This window comes from Patagioenas fasciata, chromosome Z (assembly GCF_037038585.1).
Source record: "Patagioenas fasciata isolate bPatFas1 chromosome Z, bPatFas1.hap1, whole genome shotgun sequence".
NCBI lineage: Eukaryota > Metazoa > Chordata > Aves > Columbiformes > Columbidae > Patagioenas > Patagioenas fasciata.
In genome coordinates, this window is record NC_092560.1 from 16,215,952 (window position 1) to 16,242,735 (window position 26,784).

At 46.9% G+C, this 26,784-nt stretch overlaps 1 protein-coding gene across 3 annotated transcripts in view; it reads right to left on the reverse strand.

The window, feature by feature from the left end:
• Positions 1–25,888, reverse strand: part of FOXE1 (forkhead box E1) — a 44,348-nt gene extending 18,460 nt beyond the window's left edge. Inside the window, exons 1-3 of one of the 3 annotated variants that reach the window (XM_071801895.1) lie at positions 25,236–25,888; positions 7,198–7,411; positions 2,521–5,315 (exon numbers count right to left, since the gene is read on the reverse strand). The gene's annotated coding sequence lies outside the window, so the exon portion shown is untranslated. Of the gene's footprint in view, positions 1–2,520; positions 5,316–6,875; positions 7,412–25,235 lie in introns of all 3 variants that reach the window. The other 2 variants (XM_071801894.1, XM_065861807.2) reach the window with 2 other exon arrangements.
• Between the last annotated feature and the right edge of the window lie 896 nt (positions 25,889–26,784).

Genomic DNA, 26,784 nt, shown 5'->3' on the forward strand with positions numbered 1-26,784 from the left:
CTGCAAGGACAAGGATGGGACGACACCTGGGCTGCCAGGGCTCCTGGCCCCACGAGTGGTCTGTAGATAGGACAGCTGGTAGGTCCTGTGGCCCCTGGGGTGGACCCAGGGCACAGAAGGATAGAGGAGTGACCAGACTTGCAGCAGCACTGGGAAATACAGACCCCTATGTGCAAGGATTGGCCCAACAACATGTTCAGCTCTTGACATTGAGCAGAAGTGGGGTACAGCAGCCAGCACTGCTCTGGGCTCTCACTGACCATGGCGGCACTGCTGGTAGATGCTCAGTCCCTCAAGGGGCTGAAGGGGTACAGGAATGGCTCTCCTGGATCAACTGGAATCATCTCTCTCCACCACAGAAGAGCAAGAGTCATGCCATCCCATCATGAACTGTGCTATATGTCATTCTCAGGCTGGAGGAGCCCCATTCTCCAGCTGAAATAGCATAGCACTCTGAGAGGGTCACCTGGCAGTCACAGTTGTCCCTGCCAGAAAGGGTCCATTGTGCCTGTCCTGCTCCAAGGACTTCTGGAGTGCTTTTACATGAAGCAGCCAATGCATAAAATGCATAAACACTGCTCTGAGCAGGAGCACAAGTGATGCTGACCCTCAGTGCCTCTTTCTGGCCCATTAACCTTTAAATAGCTTAGACTTGGCGGAAAGAGCTCAGACACCTCCTTCCCATGCCCTCCCACTCGTGGGGCATGTAGCCCAGAGGAGCAGGAGTTGCTCTGCAGAGGGAGAAGGTGTGACCCCTCAGGGTCTCCTTCAGGCAGAGAAGGGGTCGGCATGGGGAACCAAGTTCACCACGTGCTGGGCTTGGGAGGGAGAGTGTTCTGCGTTTAGAAGGCAGAGCAGAGGTGCCCTCAGGAAAGGGGACATAGTTTCTGTGTGGCAGGATGCAGGTTTCCATTGCAGATGGGCTCTCAGTGCTCCTCACTGCCCAGCAAAGGCTGGGTCCACACATATCTGCTCACACTGAGGAGGGCCAAAGGTACAGCGCACACCTCAAGCCCGTGGTAACCTAGGAGCTGCAGGGAAACAAAGCCTGGTTTTGTGGCCGGGCTAAAGCCTGGCAGGGGAATGTATTCACAGATCAACACCTGAGCATCCTCACTGTGTTCCTGCAGGCTGCTGAGTAACTTCTGGGTAACAGGAAATAATATTCCCCAAATGCAGCCGTGCAGTGATTCATCAGAAGAACTCTTATCTTTATCTTTCAAAAGCTTTAGTCATCTTAACGAAGAAACAACTTCCTTCTGGCTGGATGGGCGGCCCAGTACAAACTGCAAATATTCAAAGAGAAGAGCCTGTGATCTATTAGTTGGCTAAGAGCTATTCTTCACCCCGGGAGCCAGGGTAATCCTAGGTGGGAACATCGGCAAAAGGGTCATCTGTTAGAGCCATTTAAGTGCCTTTACTTTGGTATATAGAGACCTGCTGGGAAGTTGAACCCTATGGAAGACCTCCAGTGACCTCTTTCACAAGTTGTGGGGGTGGGTTTCTAAATCACTGAGGCACGTCTGAAGGCTTCGCTCTCTGTTCTCTTCGTCACTAGGCTTTCAAACAATTGCATCCTTGTCACACATTTGTCAAGGAGAAAGGGGGAGATGAAGAAAGAAATTTCAATAGTCTTAGGCTTTTTCTTACAGCTGTGTTAATGCTGAATAGCACGCAGAGGTAGAAGGGATATACTGAACAATGTCTGGTCTCCAGGCAGAATCCGTTTCCCATGACAGTGCCCTTCTGAAGCAGGAATGCCAGCATGAAGTAAAACTTGTTAGAGTAGTAAAAGAAGAGGTCTCTATTGTGTCCTGCCTGACAGAATAATCCTCCCTCAAAAACAGACTGCTGTCATTTTCACTCCCATCTGTGAAGTTTGGCTTCAGCCAACTTCATGATTTTTACAAAGTGTAAAATTAAAAGTCCTAAGCCTTAAAAGCAACCCAGCGAACCCTGCAGGATCTTCCTGCAGGTGTGTCCACAGCTATAGACACAGTTTCCCTGTATGGTCTCTAAAATATCTGACTGCATCAAGCTGAAATAGGGTTCTCTGCTAGGAAATATACTTGACAAAACAAATATTGTCCACATTTCTATCTGTTCTGCTGGCTAACCATCATTCTCCTTTTTAAAGGCTTTTTTTTTTTTCCCACAAGTTATCACTCTTCTCCAGATTTCTCTTTAAAGCTTTCCTCTGTGAAGTACCTGTGAAAACCTGTGGACAATAATTTAGACTTATCAAGTGTGTAGTGCTGCTGCTGCCTCCCTTTCTCCAGCTCCCTATGCCCTGTCCTTGTTCCACCTTTCTCTTCAGTGTTTATACCCTGGATGGAAGTGTCTCAGCTCACAGCTCAGCCTATTAAGTGTTGTATTAATAATTAATCACAAGTATCATCATTACTGTCAACATCTCTATAGACACATCAAATAGAAGTGAAACAAGGCCTTAACAGGGACGAGACTGTTCATTTCCCCCAATTTCATTCAAAAAGCTACTGTCATGTTCTTTCCACTTACACTGTTTTTGTACGCACGGGTAATTCCAGCAACACTCGTTGGAAACAGAGCAACCCCAGACACAGCCCTGGGAGGGCTCAGCGGTGAATGTAGAGCTTGGAGCTCAGTATGGACACCATTCAGGGCTTCTCCTTCCCACCCAGAGGCAGACCGTGGATGCAGTTTTGGGAGCCCCTTTGAGCTCTGAGGAGCACTGGAGGCTCCAGCTGCAGGACCAGGTCAGCTGGAGCACAGGATGGCAGCGGACAAACGGAGTCCCAGCTGAAGTGATGCCCAAGCACCCTGCCCTGCCGCAGTCAGACAGGAAACCTCGGGCCCGAGGCACAGAGAGGTTCAGATAACAGGATTTCACTGCTGCCACTGAGGTGACCAACAGAATCTTCAAGGGCAAGGTGTTGAGCAACCCGTTCAAGCTTTGAGGTTAGCAGAAGGTTGGACCAGAGACCTCTGGTGGTTACTTCCTATGTAAATCTTACTGTGATTTGGTGACAAAAACTCTTAACAGGACCAGCAAGCAGCTGTGTGAATATTCTGTCTGCATATTTGTGTTCTTTTGATTCAGAATATGGTATTTTCCTGGTGGTGGATGATGCTTTCCTATCAGTGGAAGCCGGCATGGCAGGTTTTCTCCACATCGTTCAGCAATTCACTCCTTTACTGTTCAGCCCAACGTGGTTCCTGTCCTTAGCAGGTTGTTCTCTCCTCCAGACTCACAGACGTTGTTCCCCTCTCCTGCTGCGTGCCAGGCACTGCTGCGACTGCCTGAAGAAAACCAATTGCAGGTAAATGTAATCTCTGAGCACACTCACCAGAATCCATATGGGCTTCAGGCAAAACCCTTTTGTTGTGTTTTGACAGGAATAAATATGAAACACTCGCTGTCTGTGCTGGTGATCAGTTGTCTCTTGAGATCGCAGACACTGAGAGCATTATGAAAGCAGATCAGTAAGACAGAAGCTGCTATTTGTAATACAACTGTGATTCTGACATTAAAGGAAAACCAGTTTATTTTTTCTGAGAATGGAGAAAATCCTCTCGACAAGTCTGGTACTGCTCTTAAACAGTCTTCTCTGGAATGGAGCATCTCTCCAGGTCCCCAACCACTGGGAAAAGGGCACACATAGGGGAGGTCCAGCTGGTGGGATCTATACTCCCAGGTCAATAGACCGCAGAAAGGACACCAAGGATAGGGATTTTTAACTTCATGGGCCCAGAGTGAGCCCAAGCCCTGAACACTGCAGAGAAGAGGGTGTCAGAGACAGCCCCAGGGCCTGATTGGGCTTGTGTGCTGTCCCTGCCCAGGCACCACGGGCAGGTGGGTGCTTCTGATGTCCTCATGTTCCTGTCTTGTGAGATCAGGCCAGGGATCTGGTGAAGCAGACTTGCAAATTCAGAGGGAAGGTACTGTGCCAAACACCAATGCCTGTGGTGGTGGGACCTTTGTTTTGCTGGTAAATGCTGTCCAGATTTGGCTCTGGCACTGGAGGCTTAAGTGAGTCGTTACAGCCTTTGCACACAAGCAAAAGAATTCCTCACAACTTTCAAAGCTACACCTCTACAAATCTGATTACAGCTCTGCACTGTTTGCTTAGGGATTTCTTGCATTTTTAAGACAGAAGTCTGTCAGCAAGGAATCAGACCATGGATGACTTGGTTACTAGTTCATCAGTAATTTAATCATGCACCCTTAAGATTCAGACTGCCTCTTTTTTGAAAGACCTGCTCTAGCTGAAGCAGATGGGCTTCGTAAAGGTAGTATTGTACTGCAGTCAAAGCCTGTCCATACAGTTTCACACATAGCCATGCTCCTACACAAGCTCCGTGGTTGCACACAGGAACACGGTAATGGCAGACAGGGTCACCACTGCCTTTGCAGTTTCTAGTTGCACACTTTGGCCAGTAAAGGTGTGCTTTGGTGGCAAACTAAATTACTTCTTGAATTTGATCCAAACTGACAAATAGCTCTAATTGACAAGAGTGGAGTAAAAGTTCCTGAAAGTGAAAACAACACATTTTGACATCTTCCAATTGAACTCCTCTGCTTTCTTGTTTCATGAGAAGCTTTCAGTTTGAAATTCACCTTGAACTGTTTGGTTTGTTGTTTGGTTTTTGTTTTCCAATGAGTGAAAATCCTGCAAAGTAAGAAAAAGAGAGGTTTCTCTCTGGTCCAGGTGAAGTGGAACGAATGCTCTGGCTTGCACGCTGCCATGCACAATCAGAAACTTGCCCTCCCTGGGCGTTTGCTGCTGCAAACAAGTATTCACGGGGTGGGTGGAAACTGGGAAAAGTAGGGCCATGAGCACACCACTTCTCAGGTAGAGTCTTGTAGAAATCATTCTTTAAAAGCCCTTTGATTGCTAATTTCCTCGAAGTGTGGAGGGATGCAGTTTCTGATTACAATCCCACAGCTGTTGTATTGTTGGGCTGTTGCGCAAGTGGGCTGGTCTATCTGTACTAAAGAGCCAAACCATAATCCCCTCTTAATCAGAGCTGCACAGAGATGAACAGCCGCTCCCATGGCTACCTGCGACCATCAGCTCTCCCGGCTGTTGCTCCCCTGCAGGCTGCTCAGGTGGTTTCACTGAGTCCTTCTGATGCATTTCAGAAGTCTCCACTCTCCAAAAATTGCCGACAGTCATGCATCTTCCATGTATGGGAGGTGTGGCACCCGTGTTTGCACAGGTGCCACTCCACTTGTGCCTCCATCAGCTATAAACTTCACCAGAAACAGTATCTTCTAGATCTTCAGCTACCTTGCTTTGGTGCAATGTGTCGAGAACAGATGCCTGCTGGATCTGTGTCAGGAAGGAATAGTCAGAAATAGGGCTTTCCACAGAGAGCTATTTTTTATCAGCTGCTTGCTTTTTAATTCATGTGACAAGTACATCATAGATCTTCAAGGGAGACTAATCAGGCACCTAAAATGAGATTAAGTGGAAGATGCTGGCAAAGCCATTTGACTGCTATAATTACCATCCTCCTGTTTATGCTGTGCCTTTAGCTGGAGTTTGGGCAGGACTGGTGAGAATCCAGGATCGCTCATGGGTATAAATTAGCGTGAGTAACATTTCCCTGGTTTCCTGCATGGCTGCTGCAGATTTCACATGGAAGCCAGGGAAAAAGGGGAGGAAGCTCCACACTGCTTCCTCCAACCCAAGATCTTTTATATATCGAGATGTTCCAGCATTTTGGGGGCGGCTCATACGTCATTTGGGTTGTTGTTGTAGGTCTTCACACATGATCTGCTGGCCACCTTCACTGCAGTATGAAATATGCAGTTTCTTTTCAAAGGATGGGGAGCCCATACCCCTCTGAGGAGTATGCTATGGGAGTAACCTCAGGTAACACTTGCCTGGCTCAGTCTACACAAGTAAAATGTCATGCATCATGATATAAGCAATATCAAATAGGATTTTCTTAACAGAGTTAGCCCACTCTGACAACGATGTCAGGTAATATGACAGGGTGACGAGATGGAAAACGGAGTATTGAGGCTTCATTATAGTTTCCAGTTTCTTTAATGCTAAGACACAGTTCAGCTCAAAAGGACATTGGGTCATAAGTGCATGAATATAGTCCCCATACTACCATCCCAAGGGCGCTGTGTGGGTACACAGCAATGGGATACAATTTGGGAGGCAGTTCCTAAAATCAGTAGACTTACAGCACTTATGAGAATAGCACAGGCTGGTGCCAGGTTGCCTTGTTAAACCTGGATTTAACAGATAGATATACAGACTCTCAAAACTTGTCTGGTGAAGTTTGCAACTGGAAAGAGAGACCTTGACTGGAAAAAATGAGACATCTGACAGCCTCTTCAAGAGATGGAGAGCATGTGAGCAAGCAGAAAGGATGACTGCACATGCAAGGGTGTGTGTGCATAAATTTCCATTTACATAAGGACTGTTGGCAAAGGCTCTTTGGGCTTTAAAAGGAGAGAGGGCCAGAAGCTCAGATGACGTGTGCTGGAGAGAAGGGAAAGGAGATGGTGGGCAGGCCTCAAGCACATGCAGTGGATTTAGCTTGTCATCATTGTTTCTGGGCCATTTCTGTTGTGAGGGGAGAAATCATGTGAAGCAGAAGGGAGCTTGTGCTTGTGATAACATGTAAAAGTGAAATCTAGCTAGATGTGCTGAAGTACTTCTAGGTGGGTCACCAGCCTAGCCTTTGCCCTGGGTGCAAAACCCTAAATTAAAAAAAAAAAAAAAAAAGAAGTGAAGCAATCTGATACACACTTTGTAGCAGCAAGGATTCCTGTGTGTGCCGCTGTGCTGAGGGACCTGAAGAAACAGAAACTGGCAGCAAATCTGTGATGACCAACCGGAACAACAATGTGGGATATGACAGCAACCTACTCTGAGGAGTCCAGGGAAGCAGGCAAGGGTGACTCAGAGTTATTAAGCTTCAGGAGAGGGCTTGTTACTCGTGTCCCACCTATCTGTTGTCCATGTCCTTTGCCTCTTCTGGGACATGGTGCCATAAACACTTTTCAGTTTGATTTCCCCAGGCCTCTGAGTGGAGGCTGAAGCCACTGTACATCAATAGTCCCAAAATCTGAGCTTTGTTGGTGTCACTGCAGTGTCAAGAGCAAGTGCAGAGATGCTGGATGCTCCCTGCAAGAGGGCTGGGGACACCAGCTCACCCGGGCAGGGCACTGGCTGCCTGGGAGTCACCTACCAGGACCGGCTCTGCTGCACAACACGTGCTGAGCCTTCCTGGGAAGGTCTTCAGATATCCTGTTCTCTGTCTCCAGCACTGTTGTATCTCCTTTGTCTGTCACCTCCAGGAAACCACAAAATGATCCCCAAACTATGTCCAGTTTCTATCTCATGGGGCTGAGATCAGAACATGTTTCAGTTTAACATCCTGCAGCTTTGTCTGGTTTTTCTTCCTATGAAAAAGGCAGAAACAGACATTCAGATATGTCTATGAAAGGCTCAGAAGGAAGGGGAGAAAGCCAGGACTTCAGTGAGAGAGGACTTCCTCCCAGAAATGGTGAATTCTTTGCTAAAAGGTGGGAAACTTGGGAAGTATGTTTTTTTTCTGTTGAAAAACAGTTGAGAAATTTTGTGCAGGATTTGTTAAAAAAACATTCACAGCTGAAAGACAAAGGTTTAAAGACTAAGGAAAAAAAAGAGATCTTCCAGTGAAAAAAATGGAGATCAAATGCAAGCTTAGACACCCATGGAGAGCTGCTTCCCCCCGGGCAGAGCCAGCTGCAGCCAGGTCCTGTCAGATGACATCCCGATGGAGCGGCGCTCCTCAGAGCACGGGGATCGCTCACACACACTTCTGCCTGGGGGGATCTTGTATGAACAGTTCCTTCATCTTGCTGGTAATTCACAGACACAGCCTCATTTACCTCCAGATCATCTCCATAAACCACCAGAACCTATTTATACCATCACAGCCATGCCTAGAGATCTCTCACTTCCACTTGTCTGCTTGACTCCATCCTTTCAGAGCTGTGCAGCAATGGCACTGCCTGGCCTGTCTGCTGCTAAAGCCCCATCCTTTCCACGTCTGGTCTTCAGGAAAGAGGGCTTGACACAGTTCCCTCTTGAGGAGACAGGGCAAGCCTGGCCCCTGCTCCAGCTCCTTTCACACCACATGAGCCCAGGAGCAACTCACCTCTGCTCTGAAGCAGTCTGTGGGCTCCAGGCCTTTTCAAGCAGTGTAGGAACACAAGAATGTGCCTGCCACGTGGTTTTCCACTCAGACAGTTAGCTTGGACAACAACTTCTATCTGTGGTCTCTACGGTAGAGCCAAAACCTGCCTGGGCTTCCTGATTTTCATTTTCCCTGGTCATCGCCTTGCAGCCCTCAGTGCGGGATCCCCTGGCAAGCTCAGCAGATCCATCCTGAGTCTATAGACACTTCCATCTGACCTGTGTTTAGCAGCTTCATCGCTGTTTCCTGCTCTGCAGAGCTCACGTCTGTACTTGTTTTCCCTGTGTCCTTCATGGCTCTTCTCACCTGCTGCAGAGCATGAGGAAATACCCAGCAGCTGAGGTCTTATCTAAAGGCTATTTTGCCCATGACATGGCCATTCCTCCAAAGATCTGTGATGTGACAGGCTTCACTCTACAGAAATTAAACACCACTAGCATTCATGACATTTTTTTTACAGATGGACATCAGGCTTATCTGGTGAAAGGTTTAGCTGTACTTTCTGAGGACTGTGCAACGGTCTCCAAGGGGGCAGTAGCTGGGAAGGACAGTAAAGGATTAGGCAAAACAGTGTTGGGCACATTTCCTCTCAGTGTGAGACATGTGCACACCTTCATTTTTACGTCCCCGCGTAGCCCAGGCTCTATCCTCATACACATACCCATGCAATGTATTGCTGATGAAGCTCATGGGACTGAGAGGTCTCAAAAGGATCACTGTGGAGCTTCTTGACAAAACACAGAAAGGTTTACACCTGATGGTCATCAGCCCAACACCCTGCTCAAAGCAGGGCTCACCAAAGCTAGGTGAGGTTGCCCAGGCCCTTATCCTGTCAGTCTGGAGAATCTCCAACAACATAGATCTCACCACCTTTCTGATGCCTGTCCCAGACCTGCACCACTCTTGCAGGAGGATTTTTTTCCATATGTCTAACCAGAATTTTCCCTCCTGTAACCTCTGCCCATTGCCTCTTGTGAGGCAATGTGAGAAGAGGCTGTGTCTCCTCTGTAACCCTGTGAGGCAGTGGATGACAGTGGCCAGGTGCCCCCTCAACCTTCTTCAGGCTGAACAAGCCCAGAGCCCTTCTCATCCACTTCGTGCTAAGCTGTGCATACCCTCTAATACATCAAAGTGTTTTCTTTTTCTTTTTTCCCACCATTTCCTTGCGTAGCTCTCTCCTAAACATCTCTCCCATTATGGGCCACTCAAGATTTGGCCACCCAAAAGGACCAGTTCTGACCACCTGCAACAAGAAAGTGAATCACCATACGAAGACACCCCAGAGAACCAGCCAACACCCCACCATCAAGACCAGCAGAGATGCGCTGCAAGGACATGCTAATCCCAAGAGAAAGCCCATTTAATCTCCCTGTTAGGTTTTTTCTTTTTCATCTCCGCCCTTCCCGCTCCTCCTGCCAGTGCTCATCTTTGAAGGGACACACTGGTCTCAGGGCTGGCAGCTGCATTACCTCCCTAAGAACATTTTGTCTCCAGCAAATCCTCTTTCCAGTCTCCACTCGGGTGAGCCACTGAGTGGTTCAGTGTGGATTCAAGCCTCCTTGTCATGGCTTTGCTAGGCAGGCATTTCCCTGGTGACACGGTGTGCATCACACCAGAGAGGAGAAGGCCCTTGAGCTACTGCAGCAGTGGAGTGTGCAGAGTTCAGGGGCCTCTCTTTGCCACTGTGCTTGACAGCAAAATGTGCTGTGGCCTCAAGCGTGCACAACTCAGCTCTGTGACATCTTAGAAGCCCTTTCCGAAATAGCTCTTTCTGAGCCAGTAAATCAGTTACAGGACAACTCTTAAAGCTGTTCGTCTGAAGCTACTTTTCCCTGACAAACCACAAAATATAACCTAGTTAGTGAATGAGAGGGTTTAGCTGTTTTTGATGATTGAAAGCAACTCCAGTTCCTTCTGAAATCGTTGGAAGCCCTGCCATCACCTGGATCAGGCCTCCAAAGCCCGTGGCTCTACATGCTAAGTTGCTATGACAAACTATCCCAACGCATCCTGGCAGCTTGGCTACCAGACTGCTAAAGGCTGCATGCCAAGAAGTTCCAGGTACTTGCTGGTGCCACTCTCATGTCCAAAAGCTGCCAAAAACAACAGTAGGAAAACCTGAGAAAGACATTTAAGTGTAAAAACCTACCCTTTTTCATCACTTTGGGACTTCTAGTCAGGTTACGTTTTGTGTCATTTGAATGTCCAAGGAATGCACATTCAGTGATCAGATCTAATGTGATGAATGGGATTCAGGGGTGCTTGGATAAAATGAACACGGAGACAGAAATGCTCTGCAGCGTGTTGCACATGTCTGAGAGGGTGCAGATGTCTGAGCAGCTGCAGCTGTTTTCTTGCACACGCTGCAGAGAAGGTGATGCAGGAGCAGAGAGTGCTACAGGAGGACACAGCTTTTCTCATTTCCCTGTTTTCCCTAGCCCCTGCCCTCCTTTCAGTGCTGTGACTGCAGGGAAGACACTTCCTTTGCAGAGGCCTTGAAAACTCAGAAGCATGTATCTTTCTAAACTTTCCAGTTAAATATTTACTGTCCCAGGCAGAAGACGCTTCATTCATCAATTGTCTGAATGGCCCCACCTGGAAAAGAAGCACAGAGCCCCAGAGATCCTTCAACAAACAAATTCTTTCCCATTACTGACTCCATGGGCTGACTGCTCTTAGAAAACTTGAAAGTCAAGCTGCTCAGAAGTGCTGCCCATACATGTTTACCTTGGACTCCATTTTCTCTCTTCAGACTAAATCAGGTACTTTTTGTCTGGTTTGCCTAAACAAGTACAGCTAAGGAATGAATGCTGGAGCATTCCAAGGGGTTCAGCCATGCAAGCCCCAGGTTTCTGTGGGATCACTGTAAACTCCAGCTTAACCAGCAACATCCACATGCTTCTCAGCACCGCATGTAGATATCAGAAATGCTGGTATTTTTTTTTCTGCTTTGTTTTTGTTGGGTTTTGTTTGTTTGTTTGTTTTTGTAGGGTTTTTTGTTTGTTTGTTTTTGTAGGGGGTTTTTGTTTGTGGGGTTTTTGTGTTGTTTTTGGTTTTGTTTTGTTTTGTTTTACATGTACCTTCACCTTACTCTTTTGCCATGCTTCAGGCTTGTCCTTTTACATGAAACACAGTTGGCATCTGGAAAAGGCTACTTGAACCAGGATCAGACTGCAGGCTGCCCTGCCTGTGGAAGCAGGTATTGAAGGCCCTCAGACTTCAGCTGCATCTCCCTGAGAGCTCATCAGGTTAAGCTGGAAGGCACAAAGGTGGCTATGAAGTGCAAACCATTTAGCCTGGACTGGTCCTGTCAGAGCTTCCTGGGAAGGAGCAAGGCCCCACAGTGTTATGCAGAGCTTTGATCATGATCCCTTAAGCATAACAAATAGGCTGTGAGATGCAACGTTCAGCAGGAGTAAATGACTTTGCAGTGTGCTGGGTGGAGCACACAGCTGCAGTGTGGTCAGCTTATTTAAACTATAATATTTAGTGCAAGAGCTGAAATGGGCTTGTTAGGTTAAACCCATCCATACCCCAGCTAGTGAACGTGTGAGCGATGAATGCGCTGTGAAGAGCATAAAGAGTTTTCAGTTTGAAAGACTGATACCAAATGTTTTTCTCTCTTAGTGATTCAGTATATTTCAACCGTCAGCTGCTAAGTGGTATTAACACATTTCAGACCATCACCACAAGGACCCTGCACACTTTTGCTCAAATGGTAATGTATATTCATACCTGATATGATGACTGTGCTGTTGGCATTGCTGGAGTAGCTCTTGGGAGAGATCTGGATCACAGATTGTGCACTACTGCCAATAGTGATTGCCTGAAGCTTGTACCTGCACTAGAAAGTCTCAGATACATGGCAGTACCACAAACAAACAGCCATTTGCCTGAGCCAGGCAGGTTTCTGTTGGCTGAGTAGTACCTGGAGCCAGAGTGTTATGACCCCAGTACCCACGCTCATTAAAGAAAGAGATGCCATGCCATTTTGTCAGGAAAAATAAAACAAATAAAAAAGAGAAAAAGCCAAACTAATAAAAGACAAAGCAGAACATGTGTAACAGAAATGTAGCATGCTTTTTTTACAAATGTGTTTAGTACTGACACGGGAGGAGCCCAGGGTTGCAGGCAAAGCTAATGCCCCAGTCCCGGGATGAAATCCTGCCTCTAAGCATCCCCTAACCTGGCCAGAGTCCAGAGCACCACCACCAGCTGACCATGAGGTCCCCCACTGCCCAAGCTACCACTGCTTAGCGCCTTGCATGGCAAACAGCACCTCTTTCCCATGTGGGGTTATGATCATCCCTCTTTCAGTCTCACACAGGACAAAACACATGCTATGGCATCATCGCAGGGAAAACCTGTAGCTGGTACCCACAGCATGCCACACCCATATGAGCATTAAAATATCACCAGAAGAGCATTTGTCAGGGCAGCTGCAGTTCCTGTGTAGATGTCAGGGGTGGAGGCAAACATTGCTTGTTGGTAGATTGGAGAGACATCAATGCAAGACCATGGAAATGGTCAGTGATGCTGGAGCACCTGATGTGCTGAGGAGAGACAGAGGGAACCAGGCTTCATCAGCCTGCAGAAGAGACGCCTGTAGGAAGGCCTAATTGCAAATGTCCCCTGCCTCAAAGATGGTTACCAGCCTCCTCTCAGCAGTGCACAGGGATGTCTTGTCTTAAAATGTCGTGTTTTGCCACTTGCTGTAAGGAACAGAAGAGACATTGAAGCATGGGAAATGCTGGTTGCACATAAGGAGAAAAACTCCTTCCCACGAGAACAGTGCAGCCCCGGTACAGGGCCAAGAGTGCTGGTGGGATCTCCACTGTTGGACACGTTAAAAATTTAGCTGGACCAACCTGACCAACCTGATCCCACTTTGAAGGCAGCTGAGCTTGGAGAGCGGGTTTGGAGCGAAGACCTTCATATGTGCCTCCCCACCTGAATGTTTCTGTGATTCTGTTGCACAAAGCCTGCAGCTCCCAGTCATGTGTTATTCATGTCTTAAAAATTAATTTCTGAGTAATCCTGAGCATTATTTATGTGACCCTGGGGCTTACTCACATGACTACCAAGTGTAGGACTTGCTCTTAATTGAAGTGCTAAACATAATAAAGTCAGCACCCCACAGGACTTTTCTGCCTGCACAGTATCTGGCAGATGGGCACACATTTTTCCATCCATTCCTCCTCAGATGCTGCTCTGATATAGCCTTTTCTCCAACATTGTGTAGCTATGTAGGAGAATAATTCAAATAGGCAGGTAATTACCCATGTGTTCCTGGTAGGAAGAAATCTCATTTGCCAAGACCAAAACACCATTTTTGCTTGTCCTCAGGTCTATTTGCAGTGTGTGTTTCGGTTTCATTTCACTTCTGTCAGGTTAGAGAAGTGCTAGAAATGAAGTTTTACATCCCTGGCATCCTGTTGATCTCTGTATTATCATAATGTGTGGAGGGACACACAGGAATTCCTAGTTCACCTTTACCAAGGTCTCAGTGCTTTGTGATTTCTTGGGAGTGAGTCTCCTCAGCATCTCTTCAGCCAGTTGATCTGCCTCAGCACTTATGGAGTAGGAAAGCCATTTTATTTTTAAGCAAAGCTGATTTTGCTCACTTTTACACATTCTCAGATTTGCCAGACCCCCATACCTGTGTGTTCATAAGCACAGAGAGGTGTATACCCAAGCAATCTGGCCAGGATCACTTGGGGTAACACAGCGGGTGAGGTACATCAGGTATCAAGTTCCCATCAAGCCTCTTTTGCCCACCTTCACTGGTGATGGTAAGCTGTTTTTTGGACAGATATTGTGTACTTTTTAGGATCCATGAGTTACCATGTGATGATAGTTTTGCCTCAGAACACTGCTTACTTCAGCATCATTTCTCCTCGGTTTGAGTTTCCTGAGGTATCAGAAAGAGGAAAGGTACAAGAATGTTTTGGGACCTTGTGGCCATCCTCCTGTTGTCAGAGCATACAGTCTCTTGTTGGTAAATCGCCCCCTAATCTCAGCACAGGCCTCCTGGGCATGGCATAAGAAGCTGCACTCAGTCAAAACAAATGCTCTATCTGAACTTCAGTCCTTCTGCAAGAGTCCTGTGAAATGTAATTAAAGGAGCTCACAAAAATTTAGACTGGAAGGCATCTCTGAAGGTCCCTAGTCCAACCACTTGCTCCAAACAGGTGTCATCACAAAGGCAGATCAGGTTATCTCTAAGGATGGGTATCCCACTGTCTCTCTGGGCCCTGTCCCAGGGCTGCACCTTGCTTGTGGGGAAGTTTTGTCTCTGGCTTCTCAAAACTTCTCTTGGACGGGATGTCTCAAAATTGGACTTCATTCTGGGTGCCACCTGATGAGTGCTATGTTGTAGTAGAGAAGACCTTTCTTCCACTGTCTTGCAAGGACCACCCAGGCCCCAGTCAGCCACCAAGGCTACAAGGTCCCTAGCTGATTCCTGTGTTCCTTCACTGCCCACCAGGACTGCAGAGCTGCTCTCCAGACCATGGCTCGTCCTGCACCATTGAGTTCCTCCCAGGCAGGGGCAAGACACTGAGCTGGCCCAGGCTGTGCTCCAGGAGGTTCCTGGCGGCCCTCTTCTGCAGTTTGCTGAGGTCCCTCCAAAAGGCTGTGCTCCTCTCCAGCTGCTCCCCCAGTGTGGCACCATTACCAGTGCCCTACCTCCCCTCTTCCAGGTTGTTGATAACAATGACAAAAAATTTTGGCCTGGTACTGATCTCTGAGAAATGACACTTGCAACCGTCTGCCAGCTACACTTTGACTGATGGACCACCACCTTTGAACCTGATGGTCCATCCAGTTCTCCACCCACTTTGCCCTTGTGGCTGGAGGGCTGGACCCAAAGAGTTTTGGTGAACGGAGCCAAATCCAGTTGATGGCTGATCACAAGTGGTGTTCCCCAGAGCTCAGTGTTGAGGCAAGTTCTGTTTGTCAATGATCTGGATGAGGGAATTGAGTGCATCCTCAGTAAGTTTGCAGATGACACCAAATTTGGTGGGAGTATTGATCTGCTGGAGGGTAGGAAGGCCATACAGAGGGATCTGGACCAGCTGGATTGTTGGGCTGAGGCCAGTTGTATGAGGTTCAACAAGCCCAAGTGCCAGGTCCTGCACTTGGGGCACAACAACCCCAGGCAGCGCTGCAGGCTCAGGGAAGAATGGCCGGAAAGCTGCCTGAGAGTGTTGACTGACAGCAGCTGAACATGAGCCAACAGTGTGCCCAGGTGGCCAGAAAGGCCAACAGCATCCTGGCTTGTATCAGGAATAGCATGACCAGCAGGACGAGGGAAGTGATCATGCCACTGTACTCAGCACTAGTGAGGCCCCACCTTGAATCCTGTGTTCAGTTTTGGGCCCCTTACTACAAGAAAGACATCGAGGCACTAGAGAGAGTTCAGAGAAGGGCAATGAAGCTGGTGAGGGGTCTGCAGCACAAGTCTGATGAGGAGCGGCTGAGGGAACTGGGGCTGTTCAGCCTGGAGAAAAGGAGGCTAAGGGGAGACCTTATTGCTGTCTACAACTACCTGAAAGGAGGTTGGAGCATGGAGGGTGTTGGTCTCTTCTCCCAAGTAACAAGCGGTAGGACAAGAGCAAATGGCCTTAAGTTGTGCCAGGGAAGGTTTACACTGGAAATTCGGAAAAAAATATTCACGGAAAGGGTTGTGAAGCATTGGAACAGGCTGCCCAGGGACGTGGTGAAGTCACCATCCCTGGAGGTGTCTATAAGGCATTTTACATGAGGTTCTTAGAGACATGGTTTAGCACTGGAGTTAGGTTATGGTTGGACTCAATGACCCTGAAGGTCTCTTCCAACCAAAATAATTCTGTGATTCCCCTGTGAAATCGATAATTTCATCAGTTTAGCCACAAAAGTAATGCTCAAAAGCTCAAAAATAAGTCTTTCAAAAATATTTCCCTCCCTAAAACATCATAATCAGCAGACAGAAACTTTTCTTTTTTATTGATTTGATGCTTTGGTGTTGGCCCAACCTGGGAATCATCATGTTGGTATTGAGCTTGCTGTTCTGAATACCCTGTTACTGTAACAAAGAACACCCACACATAATTTCATTCTGGCACCAGGAAAAAGGTTTTGTCATATGTGAAAACTAGCAGGGAAATCCATCTTTTGTAAACCCCTAGAGTTAGAAAGTTCATGTATTGTTGACCAGACAATAAAACAGATAGCATGAAGCAAACGGACTAACAGTGCCTTGTAAACATAGTTTCACTAATTAGAGAAAAAAGAGCACTGATGCTTTCATTATCTTGGGACAAAAAGTGAGCTACCGGAATGAGTTATATGCAGCAAAGAAACCTGGCTTTATCTGTGGGTTGGGTGTGCTTTAATCTGACGTCCTGACAAAGCGATATAGTGAGTAATACCTGGAGTATGCCTGCCAAAGCTCTGCCGCCAAACACGACTCTACCTGTCACTCCAGAAGGGCCCAAATGAATAGCAGGACACTAATCCCTGGGGCACCACATAGCCCGCAGCCTCTGGCTGCTTCAGAGGGAGCTGATGATGCTTCCTTTCAGATTACTACAGGTGTGGAGCTCACACACAGGCAGACAAATGCGTGGCTGCTCTTTGCGTGGAGTTAGATGAATATCTGGTATGGAAACTAATGCGCTTAGACTCCCAGGGCACTCGTAGTTCACTGTCCAACATAGAGTTTCAGGAAGAAAAAATGACTCCTCTATCTCAGGATGACCCCATACCTCCATGTATTCCAAAGTTTGTTTTGCCATGATAAAGTATGATATTAGGTGAGAAATCTAGACATTCCCTCTCTGCATGTTTCTCTAAAAGCTTAAGTTTCAGTGCTTTGCTATTTTCTTAGGGAAAAGCGTTATACTGACAAATCCATGAGTAGCTCCTATAACTAGTGAATGCTCTATGTTATTAGATCTGAACAAATAAATGCTTTTTCCATGTGAGAGATAAGAAAACTTTGATTTTACTTTACAGGAAATGTATCCAGAATTGCTCTTAGAACACAATAAAGGTTAAGAGGTTACCTTTATCCCTGGTTCTTTCTGTAGGTCATAATAAGGTTCATACCAGTGCTTACTGGCCAGGGGACGCCCTTGGTCAGCTTTTCAGAGAACCCTTCACAGAAGATGCTGAGAAGACCCAGCAACACCTTCCTCCTGGGGGGGGCCTTCAACTGCTCCTTTTCTATCAGCTTCTCACTTCTGTCACCTTAATTTCCTTCACCCTGAATAACTAGGTATCTCTGCTAGTAGCTAAAGGCTGTGGATTTCACCTATTCTAAAAGACAAACACATTTAATCATACCTAGGATGACTCTGCTGCAAACTAAACAACAAATACAAGCTCTTGCCTGTGGGAACTTTGTGAATTATGTCACCATAGACACAATATTGTCATACCATTCTCACAGCTGAGAGAAGAAGCACATTTTAATTTTGAAAAACTGTTCAGACTGATAAAATATAACTATTGGCTCAGCCACTGCACAGGTGAAATAGATTTCAAATCTATTGGATAGCAACAGCTGCTGGGAGCTTTCATGCAATTGCTCTCAGAAAATAAAAAAAAAAAGCAATTTTAGTGTGGAGTCAGCACAGTATCTCTGCTTCTTTGACTGCCTGGCACGGCAGGACGTGTATTGGTGTGGATCATTTACCTACTGTTATGTACTGGACAGAAGACAAAAGGTGCCTTTCTGGCACACTTGAGCACACATTTTAATCGCAGCCCTTTTTACTACCACATCAATTAAGTGTATACACTATCACAGTGCAAAACATTTCACTGGAAAGGATGAAGCAGGAACATTGCACTTGCCACCAGGATGGGCCTCCCTGGATTGCTTTCCTCCCCAGCCAATATCCCACATTTCACATGTATGAATAAATCTGTAGGAAACAATTACTTTGCAAATACAATAGGCTCAGGCAGGATCTCTCAGCAAAGCAATTTTTTTTTAATAATGATATTACAAACACCGGGTGTTCTACCTAAAGGTAGGCACACATAATAGGGAAAAAAGCCCCTGCTTATATCCCCCCCAAATCCTGGCCACAGTTTCCCTCCCCTATTCCCCATTGATTAGGTACTGCAGGGTTTACAGACTACCCGATGCCTGCCTCAGTTTACATATTTTATTCTTCTAATTCTAACAATACTCTTCCCCTTATCGATCTATTTTAAATATGGATTCCTGGTACTTTGGCTACCCTTCCCCCTAAATTAACTTGTAAATACAGGTATCAGTATGCACACAGGTATCAGTATGTATTCCAGGAAGAGACTGCGCTTTACATTAAGGATTCACAGTCCAATGTCTCTCGGTCCTCCCCCCCCTGCTGGGGTCAGGCGCCAGGTCCTCAGTTATGTAAAAACAACAGTTCTTCGTTAAACATTCCTTACAATTGCATCATGCTTTTGGGAGTCACAGATCTGAGCTCTGCTGGTTCAGATCGCAGAGGTGTAAGGGTGTAAAGTTAAGAGTCAGCTGTAGGACACAGACCTTGAGCACATATACCCCCACTAAACCAGAAGACCTCTCTATTGAATACTTGTTTAGTAGATCTGAGACAGCAGGATACAAAGGCTTTACTAGTCAGAAGCCACCTTGCAAACTCCACCCTGAAACCAGAAGCACACTATAGTGTCATGTGCATGTAGAAAAATACCCAGCTTAGCAAGGAGCTGCCATATCCTGCCCTAACTTCAACTTCCAGGCTGATTTAAGGTGGAGCTCATGTGGAGTGACAGTGATGTTGAATCACCAGGTGATAACTGCAATCCTGATGAAAGGCAGTGTCAGCATCTGAAAGCTGTGGCCGTGGTCTGCTGGCCAGCAGGAAGAAGAAAGTCCCATTTGGCCCCACTGCTACTCAGTCCTTCAGGAAGAACAAGGAACTCGGCTCATTCACCTGGAGGGAGCTGCAGCTGCAAATGCAAATACCCCTTGGCTACCAAGCAGATATGCTTTATTAGCCAACATCCCTTTTACCGCAACCAGATTAAGCTTTGACTTGTTCTCTCTTCTAGGCCCCAAGCTCATCCCTGTGCAGGGAAGAGCACTGAACCACCCTGCCTGTGCTTGGCAGCCATGGTGGAGCTTGGCACTGCTGGCAGAGAGGAGACAGAGCACACCATGCAGAGACAGGAGTGAAGGGGTGAGCGGAGAGAGATGGTGACAGCCTAGCGCTGCTTCACAGTGACTCTCTGTGCTAGCAAGCTTGCCCTAAGATGTAAAGAGCCATTAAAGGAGGAATGTTGTTTTTACAACTGGGGATCTGGCACCTGACCCCAGCAGGGGGGAGGACTGAGAGACATCAGACTGTGAATCTTTAATGTGAAACAAAGTCTCTTCCAACTAATCCCGGAATGCAAACTGATTACTGTATTTAAAAAATTAAGCTGGGGGGAAGGGTAACCAAAGAGCCAGAAACCCATATTTTAAATAAATCAATAAGGGGAAGGAGTTGTTAGGGTTAGATGAATGAGACAGGTAAACTGAGGCAGGCGTCGGGTAGTCTGTAAACCCTGAAGTACCCCACCAAGGAGGAACAGGGGAGGGAATTTGTGGCCAGGATTCGGGGTTGGGGGGGAGGGGTATAAGCAGGGGCTATTCTGTATGCCTGCCTTTAGGTAGAATACCCGGGCTTGCAAAATCATTAATAAAATATGCTTTGCTGAGAGTTCCTGCCTGGGCATATTATATTGGCAAGATGATAGTTTCCTACAAAGAGAGCCCATCTGCTTCTCTACCCAAGAAGAGACAAGTGTTCCAATTACTGGCCCCTTGCAGACCAGTGGGCTGCAGCTCCTGCTGGTTTCAGCAGAGATTTGGGCTCTCCAAAAGGCCTAGTGACTAGGAGCAAGGAATCCTACCTCAGGCATCCAAATGTAGAAGATATAAAAGCAGAGCTTGCTGGCCATTGTGATCCTGCGTGTGCGAGCTGCTGTCAGAGAAGTGATTCATGCAAGAGTGGCCAGAGATCATAGAGGAGTCTAGATCCCAGCCAGATTTTGCACTTGGGCTGTGATAACTTGTGGGGGTACATTCAACAGGTTTAATTGTTGTAGTGGAAATATCTCCTTTACTTATCTCTGGAAGCATACCTCTTCCCTCCCCGGCATTTTGAAGGCTTGGGTTTCAAGTTCACTTCTATCGGAACAGAAAATAGCAGGGCATGCTCTGTCATGTCTTGGACATCCTAAGCCAAAAACAAGGGAGCTGCACCCTTTTCCCCTCATCCAGATTCTATCTTTTATACGCACTTAAAATGTGCACATAAAGCTTTATCACGCCCAAACTATTTCCGAAGCAATGAAGTGTCACATTAACTATTAGAGTTTTGAAGGACTGTAACTCCAGGGCAATTTTACCACTCCCTCCGACAGCCTTTTGTATTTGTGATACTATATATGTCTCATAAACAAAACAGCCCAGAACATATCAATCAAATTATCAGCATAGAGAGGATTACTTAGGCAGGCACATAAAACTTGCCCTGCACTCGTGGAGAGTGCAGAAACACAGGCAGCCCATCTTACTCTGTAATAAGATTAACACTGACAGAAAAAGTGTTAGTACCTTTCTGGTGTACCTATAAGCCACTTCTCCTGTTAAGCTAGAGATGCATAAAATAACAGGTATTTAAATTAGATTCGTATTTCTAAAAGAAACACCTTGAAGTAACTAAACCTGTAGTTTATGTGAACTCCAGAGTTCATTCTGAAATTGTTTTCCCTTGAGCAGTCTTTAGGACAGCATTCTAATACGGTTTGCGAGCCCAGACGTTTTACTCCTCCATGTTTTTTCTGACAGGGAAATGTTTTATTTTGGTGTATCATGAACTTTTCCTTTGAACAAGAAATAGCTTTGAGGCTCAGCTCTTCTGGAAAGGCTGTTTTGGGTGCACACATACTGAGGATCTCAAGCACCAGGGGATTCAGCCCTTCCTGAATTTTGCAACCACAATGCAAAAGAGCCAGTTGAGCAACTCCAGGAGCTAAATGGCTGTAAACAAACGGGTGGAATTCAGCTTTTTCCTGCTGTGGCAGCTGCGCAGCCCCCCACGATGACATCCGGAGCTTTCAATAGGACAGTTGATGGCTCTTTAGCACCTTTTGTGCCCCATTGTCCCTGTCCTCACGTAGGCACCTCGGTCGGTCACATCCCCCCACCCTGGGGCAGGGTGACTCCTCACGGTCACCTCCCCCCAGCTGGAGTGCAGGAGAGGTAGGATCCCCGGCCAAAAGCCAGGGTCCCCAGCTAAGTAGGTGCCCAGGCTCAGAGCGGCTTCTGGACCACGTTGTAGTGCCCACAGACAGATCTGATCGGGCTATAAAACGGGGCCCCTGTCGAAGACCCCTTGGAGTTGTCTTCTGGGAGCAGTGGGTCTGTGAACAGAGCCCTGTCCTGAGATCAGGGATGATGTGTAAGGAGACTTCTCCAGATTGAGAGCCCTCAGCTTCTCTTTGCGAGTGACTTCCTTTGGGATATACCCCTGAGTGAGCCCTTGCTCCCGCCAGTCCCAGCAAACCATATCCTTGAGTAAAAGGCCTCTGTTTTTTGTGAGTGAATGTATGCTGGCTGTGGATCCTTACCATTCTTATGTGGTCATATAGTAATAATATCCTTAACTGGTATCTGCACCTGTGTTTTATAATGTTGTTGGAGTGCTGAATAATTTTTCACAAACCCAGTTTGCAGTTGGTTCACTGCTGAACAGTTCTGGTTAGAATAAAATCTGTTTGGAGCTTACTGCCTGCCCAAATGGATTTTTGGGGTGCCTCCAGGACACCTGCCTATGTATGTCCCCAGGTATGTAGCATTTTCACAACAAAAGTAAGCTGAGACAAGAACATTTACAAAGACCTAGTGATTACTGACTAGTTATAGGCATGAGCCAAGCACTACCTTCCTCTCTGTCTCCAGACAAAATTTAATACAAAAACTGTGGTGAATATTTTCGTAGAACATGCCCGCTATGTTACCAGACAGAAGTGTCACACCCCAGGCATGTTCCTGGATCGAGAAGTAATCTTCAGGTCCTGAAGAGCCCACAAGATTTTACTGAAATCCATCTAATAATATCATTAGAGTATTATCAGCAGACCACTATGGCAGAAAGGCATGAGAAAAGAAATTTCTTGACCCTATAGCAAACACAATCTTTGGGATAAAGCCACATGGGTTTTGATGGTAATTTGGGAAGCCTGACTCAAACAGCAGCAAGGTTTTCCTTAACGTGCAGAATCCAAAACGCAAGGCCCAGAGCAAGAAGTGTCAAAGAACAGCTCGTGACTCTCCTCTCCCCGCCACCTTTGCCTTCCTCAGTAAGATATTGGAGTTGCAGGTCAGTCCCTTCCCTGCTGAACACCTGAGAGCTTCGTGTACCAGGTCACCAGCAGTGCCTTTCCATTCCTTCCCCAAGGGGATTTCTGCACTGGGGGAAGGACAGGGATGAGCTTGATGGTTATGGCCTGAGCCATAATGGAAGTATCTTCTCATAATGCAAATGTGCTGCAGCATTGTGGCGCCAGCACACGGGGCCTGTGCTGCCACAAGCTCTGTTGGATTTCTCAGAATCACACAGCTCCACACTATTCTAAAAAAAAACAGATTCCATAGACATAGGATTATATGAGCATCTCAGCATTCTACTAGAACAATACCAGTAAGGGTGGTAGGGAAAATATGTGATGCTTGAACCCAAAGGTTTGGGGAAAAATAAATTTAACTTTCATTATTCATTAAAAATTCACTGTTATAAGACAGCACCTTGCCTTTCAATTTGTTAATACTTCATAGAAGGCATTACTGGGCATAATGCCACAATCAGATAGGGCTGTGTATGTATTATATTACAAAGACACACACATCCAATTTAACTACAAACAATTACAGTGTGTAGAAGTGGCCACTCTGCTGGGAAGTTGCGTAGATCTGGAGTTCACCTTAGATGCCTTTGCTGCTTATTTCTGAAGCCTGCCTATATAGAAATGAACCAGCCCCAACACTAAGTATAGCTTGACATGACTGTTTTCTGGGCATCTCATCTTTCCCAGGCATTTTACAAGCCGTTTGAAGATACAATGTATTGTCAAAACACAGGTAGCAAAAGAATCAACTTGTTATACATTCTTAATACACGAGTTCCTGGAATTTCAGCCATTCCTGAAATCTGCTTAACAAGAACAGATGAGTAATCTGCTATTCTGACTATTGAGAAGCTTGAAAATAACCCAGAACTTGTTCATTTCCGAAAGGTGAAATAAAGCTGCTCCTGAACTGCTCCTGCTTTGTGCAACCCTGGAAAAAACCTTGGATGCAAGGAAATATACATCAACTTTAACACTGGACAGCTCAGCAAGATCACTTCCAATCACCTCTGGGGAAATGCAAATTTGCTTTGCAGTATACAGAATTTAGTCATCTAGCAACTTACAGGAACAGCTTCTGGTTTTGGAGAATTTCAAGTGATGAGTCAAATCTCTTAGCTATTTCTGTTAGAAAATAAATAGTTTTCTGTATTTGAAAAAAAAAATCTTTCTGGTAGATGGAGGGAAGCAGGAAGGCTGTAAAACAGACTTGATCCTTCTTGGCTTTTTGTTTGTTTGTTTCTGCTCATGGAAACAACATCTCACTTCTCAGAAACAGCTGAATCTTACGGAACCCTGTTGTCTTCCCTGCCTTGTACTGCTGCAGAAACAGGACCAAACAAAATGCTGCATGAGAAGGCAAGGCTGATTTAACCTTTTCTAACAACCCATTTGTCACAATGCAGTGAAGACAAAAGAGCATCTTTCCTAGAAGCTGGTTAAAGAGGCAGCTAAACCCATTGTAAGACCTTTGCCATTAACAAAACCCCTGACACCGGTGTGGCATCTGTTGCTTTTACAGAGGGCTGACTACACATCTGCTTGGGATGCTCCGCAGCCTCATGCCGTACTCCTCCGCGGAAGACCAGCCCAAAAGAAAGCTGTGAGCAGGCCCCACTGTGTTGTACCAGTGTGCCCCTAAAAAGCTGGTCAAACTTGACTACATACACAAAAAAAAAAAAAAAGCATATCCCACACCACAGCAGCTAAAACCAGAGGTAAACAGAAAAATGTAGGTGCAGCTATTTCTTCCCCACAACCTTTCCTAATTAAAGTCTAAAAACGTCTGTAAGGCAAGCCCTGCCCTATCTTTCTGAAACCAGTCACTACATGTGCTTGTCAAAAGTACTCTTACACTCTGTTCAGTAAATAAATGCCAGGTAGAAATTGCAAGAACATAGCGTGAAGCGATGTAAGTATCAAATAATATAAAGCCTTTAAAGAATGTTTCCAAACACAGGGACAGTGGAAATCTGTCAGGCATATTGTACTTCCACAGAGGATTTCTAAAAGCAGTATTAGCTCATGTGCGAGTCTGTACGATGTAATGCATGAACTGGGCAAGCAACACAGTCCTGTGCAGGCAGAGGTTCGCGCAGGGCTCTCGAAATGCATACAGCAAATACTGAGGGTGCTGAGCCGGTCTTGTGCTGTTATACACGAGCACACTCCAGTGTCCCTGAGCCGTCGGGGCAGCTTCCAGCCACCGCTTTCCTTCCTGCACAGCTCCTAAACCCAGCAACTAACGGTGCCGACCGTGAAAACCGGCTGGCACCAAGCAAGCCCAAACCCGGGGGGAGCGACCCCCCCCCGCTCAGCACATCTGGGGCTCTGAGACAGGTTTTGTGTTTCCCAGGGCAGGACGGGTGCTGATAAACCGAGGGCTTCCGGCACAGCATGGCGGGGATGCGGCGGGGATGTGGCGGGGATGTGGCGAGGGAGCGCGGGGCACCACGGGAACAAGCGGAGTGTGTCACCGTTGGGATCGGTGACAATAACGGAAGAGACAGATGCGTTCTGTTAACCCCCGCACCCCCTGCCAGGCACAGGGAAAAGCAGCAAAAGGCAGGGAGACTTACATGCTGCTAAATAAAACCAGCTTTACTAACAATACTAATAACGAAGGAAATAATGGAAAATATACAGACCCAACATTGAATCTCCCGCCGATGACGGAATCGCGGGGCTGGCGTCGCGCCAGCGGCTGCAGGGCGGCCACCCGGAAATCCCAGACTGGATTTCTAGCAGATGGGAACTGGATTCAGGAATGCACGGACTGGAACAAGGATCGGGATCGCAGGCAGGACAACTGGCAAGATCCTCTTCAGACGCCGGCCATGGACGAAGAAAGCAAGACTCCCGTGATCTCCCAGCTTTAAACCGTGTATGACGCATGTGACACAGAGTACCTCGTTGGTCAGTTTGGGTCACCTGTTCCATCTGCACCTCCCTGCAAGTATGACCCTTTTACAACTCTTCGCTTGTGGAACGTAAGACATTCATCGTTGACCTTGGGTGCTATAGAAATAAGTATAAACGTGGGCCTCTTCTGCATACCATTCCCACTGTTAGCTCAGCAAAACTGTAAACATCGAGCGTTATCTGCTCTGGAGCGGACAGTATTTGAAAAACATGCAGCCAGCTTCATGAAAGTGCACTCACTTAGAAGAACTTAGCTGAAAGCAACATTCACTAAAAGAGAACAGGACTTGTTTTAACCAAGACCAGGACAAGGGAACTGAGCTTTTTCAGCCTGAAGGAGACAAGGCTTCAGTGGGATGTTTGCAGTCAGCCATTGCTTACTTGAGCAAGACAGAGGTGGACTCTCCTCTGAGGTGCACAAGGAAATGGCAAGAGACAACAGGCATGGGTTGCAGCAGCGGAAATTATGGTTGGATATAAGGGAAAAAATTATTTCCTACTGGTGGTGCAGAAAAGGCCCAGATAAAAGCTGATGGGATCTTTGTCCCATTCCAGACTTCACAGGACAAAGGCCTGAACAACCTGGCCTAGCTTTGGTGAGCCCTGCTTCAAGCAGGGGCTTCAACCAGGAGCCTCCATGTGTTACTCTTCTAATCCGTATTTTTCCATTATTTTTATGACCCTCGGGTGTGGATTATATGGTTGTTTCATTTGGAGATGTAGGGAGGCCTTAGGCATTTTGAGCTTCACAGACTTTGGAGTATTTGAAGACAGGTCTTGCTTTACATGTGTCTGTGAACTCAGTGGGGGTCTGAGTGTCCCTTGTCAGCCACCTCTCACTCAGCCACCATCACTCTTAGCCATGAGGCTTCCAGAGCCAGAACTTAAAGAGCAATTCTGGACATGAGATACAGGTTTAAAACACCTCAGCTCAGTCTCCCCACTAACAGCAGTAAAGAAACTAAGTTGTTTTCCCTCCTTCAATTTTTCCTTAGCTCCAGCCCCTACCTTCTGCAAACGTGAGGCTGCCACCAGACCCAGAGCCTGTCCTGAGCCACCCTGGCAGCGGGCTCAGCCAAGACAAGGACACAGACACTCATGCTGCCTCTCCCCTGGTGTCCCCAGCCCTCAGCAGTGGGCCAGGACAGAGGTGCAGCACAGCAGCATGGGGCAGCACCGTCCCTTGCAGCCCTCTCTCCAACAAACCCAAACTGTGGAGCTGCTTTGGGCTGCCTGGGGAGCAGAGAGGAGCTGCTGCTGAGGAGACCATGTCTC